The sequence below is a fragment of the Tenebrio molitor genome, chromosome 5 (assembly GCF_963966145.1).
Source record: "Tenebrio molitor chromosome 5, icTenMoli1.1, whole genome shotgun sequence".
NCBI lineage: Eukaryota > Metazoa > Arthropoda > Insecta > Coleoptera > Tenebrionidae > Tenebrio > Tenebrio molitor.
The window spans coordinates 22,380,943-22,394,692 of NC_091050.1; the positions used below are offsets into that span (position 1 = coordinate 22,380,943).

Below are 13,750 nucleotides of genomic sequence, written 5' to 3' on the forward strand. Positions count from 1 at the left end.
GTGTAAAGTAAATCTTGCTATAGTATAGTTATTGATTTAAACATATATTCATCAAAAACAATCTAAAATAAAAAACAAGTAGTTACATGTGGTTAATTAGTAAATGTCTGCAATTTCCCATTTTACCTACACAGTGTCGGTAAAATGGGAAAGTGCTGGAGGTAAAACGGGATATGGATTTAACACGGGAAATTATTCCTATAATAAGATTTATTTAGAAAATATATTTTTCAAAAACTTTATTTTTGTAGGCAAATATCACATGTGAATTCGTCATCATCATCACTTTCTACACCTGCACATTCATCATGGGCCCATTTGCCGCAACGACAGCACATTATCCATCCTTCTCCGCAGTGGTCTTTAGAATAGTTATTACCGCAAAACAGGCATTCCACATCAACGTCAGATTCGCTGCTACTGGATTGGGTCCTTGATACTCGTGCTTTGGTCACATTAGACTCCTGTTTCTTACCTTTCGATGAGCTGTTGTTTGCAGCGTTTTTGTTTTTGAAAGTTATTCTATTCGTTTTCATTTTGTCTGCATTATTTTTTCTGTTTTTCTGAACCAGGGATTTTTCTAACTCTTCTTTATAAGGGGTACTGGTAAGGATTGCAGCTTTACCCTTTCTGCTGACTTTCTTTTTTGATAGCTTTACATTCTTAGCTTTCGGATATGGAGCAATTGTTTCAGGACTGATTAAATTGCACATGCTGCTAGTTGATGGTTTTTCAACTTGAGTGATTATTTGCTCATCTGGTGTAGACTCTCTTACAAAGTCACGTTGAATTTGTTCCATTGCATCTTCCATTTCAGGTGACACAGCTGCAACTGCATCATTTTCAGTACTGTCATTGTTTTGAGGTGGGTCATAACTAGTTGGCAAAGCTGCAGCATACATATCTTCTGTAAATACTGTGTGGTCCAATGGATATAATCCAGTTTTCTTAAAACCATTAATGGCGTTTAAAGGTGTTGAGCCTCTTAGATATGCTTTAGCGAACAAAGATCCAACTTCGTTTATAGTAATGCGGCGTCCTGGATGGTTTCTCAACCATATTTCCACTTCTTGAGTATAAAAAGTGGTGAGTGGCCCCATAAACGAAACGTCGAGCGGCTGCATACGGTGACTGGTATGCGGTGGTAAACATAAAATTGTTACTCCATTCTGCCGTGCTTTTTCTATCGTTGCTATATTTTGGGTGTGTGTTTTATGCCCATCCAGTATGAGTAATACTGGATTACTTTTCGAAGTTTGAGTGTGATGAACGAAATGATCAAACCATTTCTCAAACAACTCTAATTGCATCCACCCAGATTTATGGCAAACTGATAGTGAACCTGGCGGAGTTCCATCAGCAAATTGAGGTTTCATTCGCACTCGAGGAAAAATTAGCATAGGTGGGACAAAAATGCCACTTGGACTCATACAAATTACTACAGTCGTTAACTCCCCACGTTCGGCTGATGTTAGGGAGCCTACTTGTTTTCTTCCTCTGGCAGCAATAATTTTTGATGGTCGAGATTGGACAGTAGTGATACCTGTTTCGTCCACGTTAAATATTCTTGATGGCGGGAAATTATGTTTCTCTTGGAGCGATTTCAAAATATCAAAAAATGAGCCAACTGCTTCTCGGTTGAAGCCTTGCGCTCTTGCCGCAGAAGTTGCTTCAGGACTGCGAAGAGACAAATTGTTTCTCTTCAGAAAGGAATGTAACCAGTGCCATCCTGCCAACTTAGTTTCATTATTAAAGTGATGAACGATATTATTTCTAACAGCAATTTGATACGCAAGACTTCGAATACTTCTTGTTGTTAGTCCATATAACATAGCTTCCATGTTTTTAACATAATCTACTAACTGTTTCTCTAGTTCCATTGGAAACGTTAATTTTCTGCTCCCCAGTTGTTTTGAATGGTCAAGTGCCTGTTTATTTTTGTTTTTAAAACGCCTTTCTAAAGTCGACTTTGGAACATTAAATTGTTTAGCAGCTTTTAAGTAACCACATGTTCCATTTCGCAACGCCTCTAGTGCCCTAGACATAGCTTCTTCGGACCAAGATTGGCGGTCGGTTTTTCGTTTATAAGTGGAAGGCATCTGAAAACAAATAAAAATAAATACTGGGCTGGTGTAGGTAAAACGGGATACTATCCCGTTTTAAGGCGTAAAAATTTCCCATTTTACCTACATTTGTCTTAAAATTTTTAAAATTACCGCGTGAAAAACAAATGTCTTTCAGAGCAATTTGGCCTGCATCGCTTGTTAACTAACCTTTGAAGACAATTTGATGCGCAGTAACAACCCAAGAGCACGAGTTGTTCTCTTCCAGGAGCTTATTCCGTAAACACTAATTATTACATTCACAACTTCCGAAACCAATAAAATCACTCTCTCTGTTTAAAACACAAGCGGATCGCACTTTTGACAGCAGACCACTAACACTAGCGTCCACACACACGCATTAGGTGCTAATACGAGTAGTTGCCAGCTCTCGTTGCGGGTTAAACACTGATATCCCGTTTTACCTACATACCCCATTTTAGGCCCACTTCCCCTAGTTGAGAAGATGTTTCTATACTGCTCCCACCCATGGCAATGTTTGCTTCACTCTCGAGCAAAGTAAAGATACGACGTTACCCATATAGTAATTAATAGATATATGGTTACGATATCTTCTGTTTGTCACCAGAAACCATATAGCCTCAAACCTAACCAAATTTATGGCAACTTATGGTAACGAATATCCCTAAATCCTAGGGCGTAATTTATTTTTGACACGACTATAAATAAAGGTATCAAGTTATAATAGACTAGGCAAAAATGAATAGAGAATTCCACAATTTTTGTTGGAAAGCAAAATAATTGCCCCAATTCTTCCACGTACTCTTAAACACAAGATGAATTTAAAATGATACAGGTACTGGAAATATTACATTTAATGTGTATATTAATATATTTCTAACACATTTCATTACAAATTTTAAACTGTATTTATAAAAAATTCAAAAAAGAAAAAATTCCCTATTAATTTTTGCCTAGTTTATAACTGAATAACGTATTACTGACTGCATTTAAAATTCGTTAAGCTTGTTTGACACGATGCTAAATTTCGTAGTAAATTTGTTAGAAAATGAGAGAGACCCTCGACAGGACCAATGAACGATCAGGATCATAGTCTGTCTTTGTCAGATCCTGATCGTTCATTGGTCCTCTCTCATTTACTAGTAAATTTTCTCAAAAATTTAGTATCGTGTCAAACAAGCTTTAGGGTCGGAAAGTTATGTGAATCAGTCTGTAATATAGGCCGTGCCAAACCCAAATAACCACCATCTGTTGAATTATGTTGGTGAAAACAAAATTACTCAAAGTGTATAATGGCAATTTTGATACCTATTACTAGGATGTTGGACCAATCAAATCGAAGTGTACAACGTTGCCGGTTGATTTTCTGGGTAGAATACAGTGTTGGTGGTTATTTGGCTTTGGCAAAGACTATAGATAATAATTAACGGGGTCGTTCGAAACGGCGAAAGTAATATTAATATTACTTATTATTAATGTTAAACCCGAAATAATAAATTGTTTTCTTTAATGAAAAAAAAGGAAAATATTTTATGTCTTATTTATCATAATTTTTTTTTCTTGGAATTTAATAGGAAAACATTTTTCGTGAAAATAAAACACAATATGAGTAAGGCCGGCCTGAGATATGTCATTTGGTGGGGGAAATCGGCGCGGACAAAATATTCCAGTGGCGTGGCAAAACGGGTCACAGCAGAGAACAACGGTCACAGTAACAATCAGCTGTTTTCTAATCTGTTGAACACCCCTATTTCACGAAAAATGGACTGGTCCGACTGTTTTCCGTCTACGCGAACCCCCACCAAATGTCATATCTGAGGCTCAGGCCGGCCTTACTCTATTTCTCGGCTCTTGTCAATTTTGAGATTTGTTCTGAACAAAAATAGTATATTAAGTATAAAGAACGGTAATGACAATGTACGGATCGAAGACAATTGTTTGGAGGAGGAGCTTGCGACGACTCCAATATTGTCTGAGATCCGTACATTGTCATTAACGTTCGTCATGCTTATGAGATTTTTTGCGCGATTGAATATTTATTACAAAACATTCCTAACTAGAATGCAATGCGATACGACGCCCTTCACATCGTGTTGCCACAATGTCGATTTTTGTATCGCGTTTCTAAGGCAATCTGCAAACAACTACCGCCATTGCAGTTTTTGTGCGCAAATATCGCCAGTTGTGTTGAAAAACAAGCAGTAAAATGAGTGATATTAGTGATTCCGAAAACGAAGTGGATATTGTAGAAGAAACTTTGAATGTGGGGTGCGTCACAAATAAAGAATTTTTGAAACTAACGACCTCAACGTGTAATTAAGAAGACAAGGAAAATGTGTGGTATGAAAATTATGTCGCGGCAAGTTCACTAATATTATTTCATTGCAGCGGCAAGGAATGCCGACCACAAGAGCCGTGTGAGTTTCCAGAAAGTGCTAACATCTTGTCTTCAACTTCTGTCTACATAAATCAAGAATTTTCGAAACCAGCGAACTCAATATGAAATCAAGAAGACAATGAAAATTCGGTGTGTGAACATTTTGACAATTCTAATGTCGCGGCAAGTCTGTTACTAAAATTGTTTCATTGCAGCGGCAAGGTAGGCCGACTACAAGAGCCGTGTGAGTTTCCAAAAAGAGCTGACATCTTGTCTTCAACTTCCGTCTACATAAATGAAGAATTTTCGAAACCAACGATCTGAGTGTGTAATCAAGAATACAAGGAAAATGCGGGGTATGAAAATTTTGACAATGCCAATGTCGCGGCAAGTTTGCTAATGCTATTTCATTGCAGCAACAAGGAAAGCCGACTACAAGAGCCGTGTGAGTTTCCAGAAAGTGCTAACATCTTGTCTTCAACTTCTGTCTACATAAATGAAGAATTATTTTCGAAACCAACAACCTCAATGTGTACCTAATCAAGAAGACAAGGAAAATGCGGGGTATGAAAATTTTGACAATGCCAATGTCGCGGCAAGTTTGCTAATGCTATTTCATTGCAGGGCCAAGGAAAGCCGACTACAAGAGCTTTATGAGTTTCCAGAAAGTGCCCCCACATCTTGTCTTCAACTTCCGTCTACATAAAAATTATTATAATAATCGATTAATTTTGAATAAACTTTACTTACCGTTCTAGAACACCAAAAATTACTTACCATCGAGTTTATCGTTAGCAACGAGTAAACAGAGCTTACCATCTTGGAAACAGACGTGGTAAACAACCAAACAGAGTACAATCGCGCAAAAAAGAATTTTTGGTACACGCTCTCCAAAATTGCCATTTGAATCCGTAAAATGAGTCTTTTGCGGATCCAATCCCGAAAAATTGCCATGACAATAAAATAGTATGTATACAGGGGTGATAATGAGCCTCACAGAATAAAAAATGCAACCCACAATACATTTTCAAAAAAAGCCGGACATTTTAATTTCAGTACCCAGCTTTTTTCGTAGCGTGTGGTTGGATTGTTTATTCTGTCGGGCCCATTATTACTCGTAAATAACCTTGCATTACGAGTATTACATGAGCAAGTAAAGAAGGTTTTAGTCTCAAAGTATTTAAAAATTACTTACTTTTTCATGGAGAATGGTAACGCATCTTCGTTTACAAGCACTACCCCGTTATTTTCTTTCCAGCGGTTAAATGTATCATATTCTTTATAATACCTGGCACGCGATTTTGCTGGAAGTAAACCCAGTTCAATTTCTTTTGCCTTTTTAGAAATATCTTCAGGATTTTGAAGCATTTTAAAAACTTTTCTGGTATTTTTTTAATGACAGAATTAATAAATCAACAAAACAAACTTGTTGCTATGACTAAGCTACAAGTTTTTATTTACGGTTGCTCTTTTTTGAACAACTACCGTGATCGCAATAGAAATTTCGTAATGAAAAGTCATGTGAAAGGTTTGGAGAGCTATTACCAAAAAATGTTGTTTGTCACACGTACCTAAAACGTTTTTGCGGACTCATCTGCTATTCCAGACTCGGCTGTCGCCTCGTCCGGAAACAGCAACGATTCGTCCGCAAAAACAATGGGTAATTGTTCACTTTAACTACTTCTGGAATTTCCGCGTTTTTTCTGGCTAGACAGCCTCAGGACGTCCTCCTACATCGTTTCCCATCAGTCAAACCTTGTGCAAATGAAAATTTTCCTTACCCTTTAGTTATACTAAGACTTGGCGCGACCTTGACGCGACCTTGAAATACAACAAGAGATTAAAAAAAGGCATTTGCACAAGATTTCAATGGTGGGACACGATCTAGGAGGACCCTCTGAGGCTGTCTAGCCAGAAAAAACGCGAAAATTCCAGAAGTAGTTAAAGTGAACAATTACCAAACAATGTTTGAGGTACTTGTAACAAAAATAACTATTTCGGTTTCATTGAAGTTAAATTTATTTATAGCTATTATTTATATTGGATATTCATTGTAATGTATCCTCAAAGTAGGTATTGAAGAGTCGATTGTGAATGCACGACGGATTACAGATCACGGATCACCTGTTTAAATCTAACCTCACTTTTCGCGTTGTTTGTGTTTTTACTCTGGAGATTGACGAGTGGTGCGTTTACAATCTACAATCGACTCTTCAACGCCATCTTTGAGGATAAACTTAAATAAAAACAATAGGACAACAGACGATACTACAGAAATGTGTTTTTTTTTGTTTATTAACCGTCTTTACATGGAAATTAAATTATTATGACTTGCTGACTAAATATAAGTCATATACAGTCAAACAACTTATTACATAAATCAGGTCGACGAGGTCTTACAACTTATGTTGCATGTTAAAACATTTTTAATCAGAATTTTACCTGCAATCCCAAACATGTTACAATCAACAATTGAGAATTTATTGCCACTCTACTTAATTGCCATAATAATTCCAAACAAATTACTAAATCAATATGCAAAATGATAATATTGTAAATCCATTAAGAAGTAGCTTACGGTAGCAATAAAAATATTTTTTACATGTTCTTGCAATTAGCTTGAATCACACAATATTTTAAAAGATAACTTCTACTTGTAGGTACACATTTTCTTTGTTTGTACAATTTTGTTTAATGTTGTAATTAGGTAAATTTGTTTCTTTAATTCATTATCACTGAACAAATTTTACGTATGTAATTTAAACGTACAAAAAAACATGTTTCGTAAATTTTGAAGTAGTTTCCTAATTTTCAAAAAAATCTTTGTTTCGAAAATAGAAAATTGTATACTCGGTGTGCTTGAGTCCGACTTTCTCCTCCCACAATTCATAAAGATGGCGTCATTCTTGAAAAAATATGTACTTTTATCAAGTATTTTTGTCATAACTTTTTGATTAGGTGGATTAAACGCTTATTGCCATCTATTTAGTCCCTTTTTATGACAGGTGGATATCTTTTCTTATCAGTTTATTTAATTAATTTTCCCTGGAATTAAATTATCAGGTAGTTTACCTGAACCTTTCGGCATTTACTCAAATAACGAGAAGAGCTTAAGGCTAGGGCCACACTACAGACTAAATAATCGGCCGATAATTTAGTCCTATTGGGTAGCTTCCGCGCCCACCAGGTAAACTAAACTGTCGGCCGATGAAAAGTCTGTAGTGTGGCCCTAGCCTAAGTCAGGTCAGGTCAAGATGATGCTTATTTTTACTATAAAATAACCCATATGTAAATTGTAAATTAAGGCTGGGAATCGTATTCGAATATTCGAATAGCTGGCTATGTAAAATTCGGATATGTGGGGTTTAATATGATCGCTGTTTATTTAACAAAGGAACTAAATACAAGTCACAAAAAGTAAACAGTGTATCTAGGAGAGAGGTTAGAGAAATTGAAGAAGTTGAGTCCCCGCGGAAGCAAAACTTCTTGTCAATTCCGGTTGGGTGTCGATCTTTTATAGGCGTCGATTGGCGCCGTTTTGACGACGGTTGGCGTCTCCTCGATGATGTGGCGTCGGCGGGAACGTTTAACCAATGGGGGCTGTGAGGGAGGGTAGTGTCGCAAGGTACTACTAGCGTCACCACGAGGGCAGAAGCGTATTTGTACTACCAATTCGGCGTAACGGGTAGTATTTGAATATCCCTACAAATAAGTGTAAATTCGAATATTCGAATAGTAAATTCAGTATGGATTTGATGTTTCAAGGTCAAATAATTTTATTTTTTGGCTATGTGGTTATGTCTTGTAAATAGTGGCATGCAGGGAACCAACATAATGCGAATTTACCAATGCTCAATACAACGTGAACGGTGTATAAAACTATTCGAATAATTATTGGAATATTCGAGTAATTCGAATTATTCGAAGATTCCAATAAATCGAATATTCATATACAGGGTGATTTTGAAAGTTGTGCAGATATTTTAATCACGAGCTACTGGCTTCATGTAGAACTCGGAAAAATATTTAAAAAATTCTATGTGAAAAAATAAAATGACATTTATTTTTTGAGCTACAATTTTTTTAAATTGTTTTTAGTCTTCTACGTTGTCAAACAACCTTGTAGGTAAAATTTCGGCACATTTTAAAAATACACCCTGTATATCATATTTTATAAAACGTACACCAATGCGGTTTCCTTGGTTTAAAGCATATTTCCTATAGGTTACTTCGCATTGGTGTACATTTTATAAAACATGATATACAAGGGTGTATTTTTAAAATGTGCCGAAATTTTACCTACGAGGTTGTAGGACAACGTAGAAAACTAAAAGCAAACTAAAAGCAATTAAAAAAAATTGTAGCTCAAAAAATAAATGTCATTTTATTTTTTGACAGAATTTTTTCCGAGTTCTACATGAAGCCAGTAGCTCGTGATTAAAATATCTGTACAATTTTCAAAATCACCCTGTATTATACAACTAGAGGATTGAAAATTCTCGATTATACGAGACGTGTTGCCCGGAAACACCACGAGATCGTAGATCGAGTGGTGTTTCCGGCAATACGTCGAGTAATCGAGAATTTTCCATCCTCGAGTTGTATACGGGGGTAGACTATATCATGAATAAAATAAATAAATAAACAGGTTCCCAAAACCAACTGGGCGCATTCAGTAGCAGAGCGATTTAATGTGACGTTAATGTGGCGGCTTGCGCAAACATTTTTTTCTCCAATCGATGTAGAAAGCAGGGCTTTGCGCTTGCATTTGACAACGCAAAGTTGACGTTTTCTGAGGACTGTCACTTTGTCGCTCACGCGCGAAAAAATGTACAAAACGCTCGCTCTTCGAATTTTTTGTTAAAATCAGATGTCCAGTGATTATTTTAACTAGTGACAACGAATAAACAGAAAAAATTGTTGTGTCAGTTTGTGTCGGTGTTCTTTGTGTTTTTACAACAAACATTGCTCAAAAGCCTGTAGAAGGAAGGGAAACTGTTGAGGAAGCGTTTTCGTGTACACCTCCCAAAATTGTAAGTGCAGCAAAAGAACCAGAATGCACACTTCCAGAGCATGGATTACTTTTCAAAAACCGTAATTATTGTACTTTTAATGTCAATATTGTGAATAATTAGTTTCTGATTTTAAGAAGGTATTATACATTGATTTGGTCGAAATAAAATAATATGTAGTAGTCATAGTTGCGATTGTAGAAAAAATCTTGTGTGTGTTGCGAGCGCAAATGTACATTGTCGATTTCGAGAAAATCTCTCTATCGACAATGTATCACTTTGCGCTCTTAATACACAAATGTTGTATTGTAAGTTAAGGCGGCCAGCGAAAATACAAAGGTTGGTATATTCGAATATACAAAGGTTCGTATATTCGAAATCGCCCTGGTTACTACAATAACCGCTGTAATACATGGTAACTAAAGAAAATCAAAGATTCTTATTGGTTTATAAAGTAATGAAATGAATGATATAGTCAGCTATAATATAACAAGTGGTATGATTATTATCGATGATATTATGAGTGAAATTGTGCTGGAGATTTCACGAGTCCGAAGGACGAGTGAAATTGAAGCAGGACATTTCATGATTAATCAATCATACCACGTGTTATATTCGATGAGACAATATAATGAATGAAATAGCCAACGACAGGCCGGCCTAAATTTATTGTCCGCCATAGTACTATGGCGGACAATAAATTTAAGCCGGCCTGTCATTGAGTTGACATCAAAATGTGAAGCTGGCATTATGTTAAACTAACCCCATTGTCGATTTTTGTCATTCCTATCATCGTGACAGCGATAATCAAAATTAAAATTGGGAAAAGAAGCGTGCACCAGAGAGAAGTGCTACTACAAATCAGTTATGCTAGTATGTCATGATCTGTAAGTTACAAAAAAGGCGAAGGAAACGCCAAACAGCTTGAAAACCTCCAATTTGACAAAGTGACACATCAGTCATAATGACAATAAATGGTCGCTTGCATTGACTTTTTTGAAATGTCAGAAATTTGCTGGCCTAAATTTATTGTCCGCCATAGTACATACCCACCCATTTGACCATTTCTTTCTAGAAATGTATGATTACAAATTTATTATCAGATGTATCGGGTGTTCATTTAAATTTCCGGTCAAAGTTGGTGTTGAGAGTCGATTGTGAACGCATCAGCTGTTTAGATCTTACCTCAGTTTTTACGTTGTTTGTCTGTTTACACATGCGTTCACAATCGACTCTTCAACGCCAACTTTGACCGAGAACTTAAATGAACACCCGTTACTCAATACATTTGGCAGGACGATATCTAAAAATGTTTATTTATTTATATGGTAATCTATTGGAAATCAGTTACAAAAAGTATAATACAAAATACAAATATTACTTTTATACCAAAGAACCAAAGACCTGAATAATTATTTTGAAAAATATAACAATAACACCTATACTTTTTTTAAAAAAGTTTTTAAACTGATCATAATAGGTTCCATAACTACTCTGGGATGTACAACAAAACATAATGTCACTTTTGTTTATCGCAATAACAACAACAATGAATAAACATTATGTAAAACATCACGATTACAATGTTGAATTTTGTACCGAAATTCCCGGGAAACTACGTATCATCCATGACTTTAATAACCCTATTTGCTGTACTTTGATACGAAATTTGAAATTTAAAGTAATGATAAGAATTTAATAATAGCGAATACAAAACATGACGTTAATATCGTATTAACAATGGTGAATTTTGACTCGAAATTCCACAAGAAAGTACATATACACACTTTCAGTAACCAAAACTGAAAAGAAAGCTAATAAAAAAATAATGAACGAAAAATGTCGACTGATTTAATGACTAATATTTAAGTACTCATCAAAAAACTTGGCTTTACTGAAATTATATACAAGGTGAATCTGAAATACTTGTGTGAATTTTAAGCACTGGAAGAACTCGGCAAATTATGATATTTTTCTCTATAACATTTTGCAAAATTCGCATAAATAATGAAAGATTTTTTGTCCCCCAATTTTTACCAAACGAGTCGTTTTGTGTGATTAACAAACTAGTCTCTGTTTTTTTTTTGTAACCATCAAAATTTTATTTTAATTATTATAATTTTTTTATAACAATGTAACTTTGTTTCTATCCGACAGCAAATTTTCGCCCTTACCCATGGGCCAATTTATTCCAAAATTTTAAATCAATTTGTAACGCTTCTTAGTATAAAAATTTCAAATAGAAAAAACATTTCATTTAACAAGTTCTGCTACGTGTTAAAATTAACACACCCATTTGAGATACTATCCCGCACTGTCAGTGTCAATTTTTTATTTTTTTTGGAGTGTACCTAGGGTGACATACCTTTTACGTTGTCTGTACACAAAATCTAGTTATAAAAATGTCAACAAGAAAAGTTTGGTTATGTTAATGGAGTTAATTCTCTTCTTTCCAAACAATAATTAACAATACCCTGCTTCTCTCTGGCCGCCGTTAACAGTATTCTTTAACGTTTCATATCTTCTTCTTGTTCAGCCATTTCGTGTAAGTACGTAATACTTATGAATTAATGAAAGAAAGCGAATTTATTCAACTCAACTTCAAATTTAAAATTTAAAATTTTTGCGCTAACGTTAAAGTAAAAATTACTAGTCTCAGAACGGCAGTGCGGCAACTTGCAAACACTTTGACAGTGCGGGAGTTTAAAAAACGGATAGTACACCTGTATAGTTGGTATCTTTAAATTAATAGTAGTTTATTTAACGAGTTCGTGTGTAAATTGGGCTTTTTTTGGCATAAGTGGGCCAGTTTAAAACGCGAGTGAAACGAGCGTTTTAAAGGCCCACGAATGCCAAAAAAGGCCCAATTTATACAAGAACGAGTTGAATACAAGGTTTTTTTGTTCAACGAGCCCCTTAAAGGCTCCAAATCACTAAAAATCTTTTAAATTAGCTTGACGTTTCGTTTTGACAAGTTGTGACATTTATCAAAATCCGCTCACACAGGAGACATTTCTCAAATTCTGAGTGTCAAACAAAAAAAAGTGATGTTTTCGAAGTTGAGACGTTCCTTTTAACATGTGATAGTATGCGTTGTTCTAAAGAGTTTTAGCCAAAATCACCTTAGTAAAATGTGTGCGGCAATGAAGATACAATAAGTTAATTTTTTTGAAATTTTTGAAACCGGTCCTGCTCAAATTTGCGCTGATTTGTTAGAAATTAGAATTGACAAAAAAAAATCAAATGAGCATGGACGTTAATCAAAAATATTGTCAGAGTTGTCATTTAATTAGTCAGAATGGCTTTATCATTAGGAAAATAATGAGCTCACAGACTCACGGACTCAAAATTTTAGAAAGCAATAAAAATTTATACAATCAATTATCTCCATTAATACTATTGGGGACACGGAAAACTGGGCAGATGTGTGATTCAGTTGTCAAAATTTCTAAACCATACCTTAGCTACTCATAACCAAGTTGACAGTATTTTTTGAAAATATCAATCATAATGACGGTAAAGGTGCATTTACATTGACACTTTTTGAAATGACAATAACACACTGCCCAGGATTCCATGTCCCTCATTGTACAAACATTTTACTAAGAAGATTTAGGCTAAAATTCTTAAGAATAATGTATAGTACTATCGCGGCCAAAATACTTTGGTCGTTAATGTGACATAAATGATATTCAGTTGTAAAGCAAGCTTTAGGATGTTTAACCTTATTTTTTACTGTTGTCAAAATTATTTTGGCCGCGATAGTACCTCGTGTTACAAGGAACGCCTCAACTTCGAAAACACCCTGTATAGTGAGAATAAAAGCTGTAGCACCTAAAACGTAAAAGTTTAGGAACAGAAAAATTACGTATTCGGTTCTTGACAATTATTTCTAGGTAGGTGCTAGGAATATTGCATTCGTATTTTTCATTCTTATTATCATTTTCCAAATTACCTATAACTGCATGCTATATTTAATTTCTTTATTTCTCTTTCACACTTTCTTTTTCTTTTAGAAGTTGAAGTTAATTTAACACATCAGTTTAGTTGTACGGTAGATAAGGGGCGGCTATGATTTTGACAGTGTCAGATTTTTCGTATCTGTCCTAACCCAGGTAATAAACGTCAAACAATTGTCACTATGAATCAAATTTTAACGCAAAAATGGTTTTTACTTCAGGACATTGAAAATTAATGATTAATCTTACTTTCGTATTGGTGTTTTCAATACGAAGAATGGTCGAGTTTCGGCAAAAATTTCAAAATTTAAATTGTAA

General features: G+C 35.2%; 2 long non-coding RNA genes across 2 annotated transcripts; one reads left to right on the forward strand and one right to left on the reverse strand.

Moving 5' to 3' along the window:
* Positions 1 to 224: 224 nt before the first annotated feature.
* Positions 225 to 2,557, reverse strand: LOC138131246 (uncharacterized). Its single transcript, XR_011159741.1, has 2 exons — positions 2,274 to 2,557; positions 225 to 2,099 (listed from the first exon to the last, which is right to left on the reverse strand). It is a non-coding gene; the product is annotated as an uncharacterized lncRNA (long non-coding RNA).
* An 812-nt stretch (positions 2,558 to 3,369) lies between these two features.
* Positions 3,370 to 5,221, forward strand: LOC138131965 (uncharacterized). The gene is made up of 2 exons (XR_011159954.1): positions 3,370 to 5,025; positions 5,086 to 5,221. It is a non-coding gene; the product is annotated as an uncharacterized lncRNA (long non-coding RNA).
* The last annotated feature ends 8,529 nt before the right edge of the window (positions 5,222 to 13,750 follow it).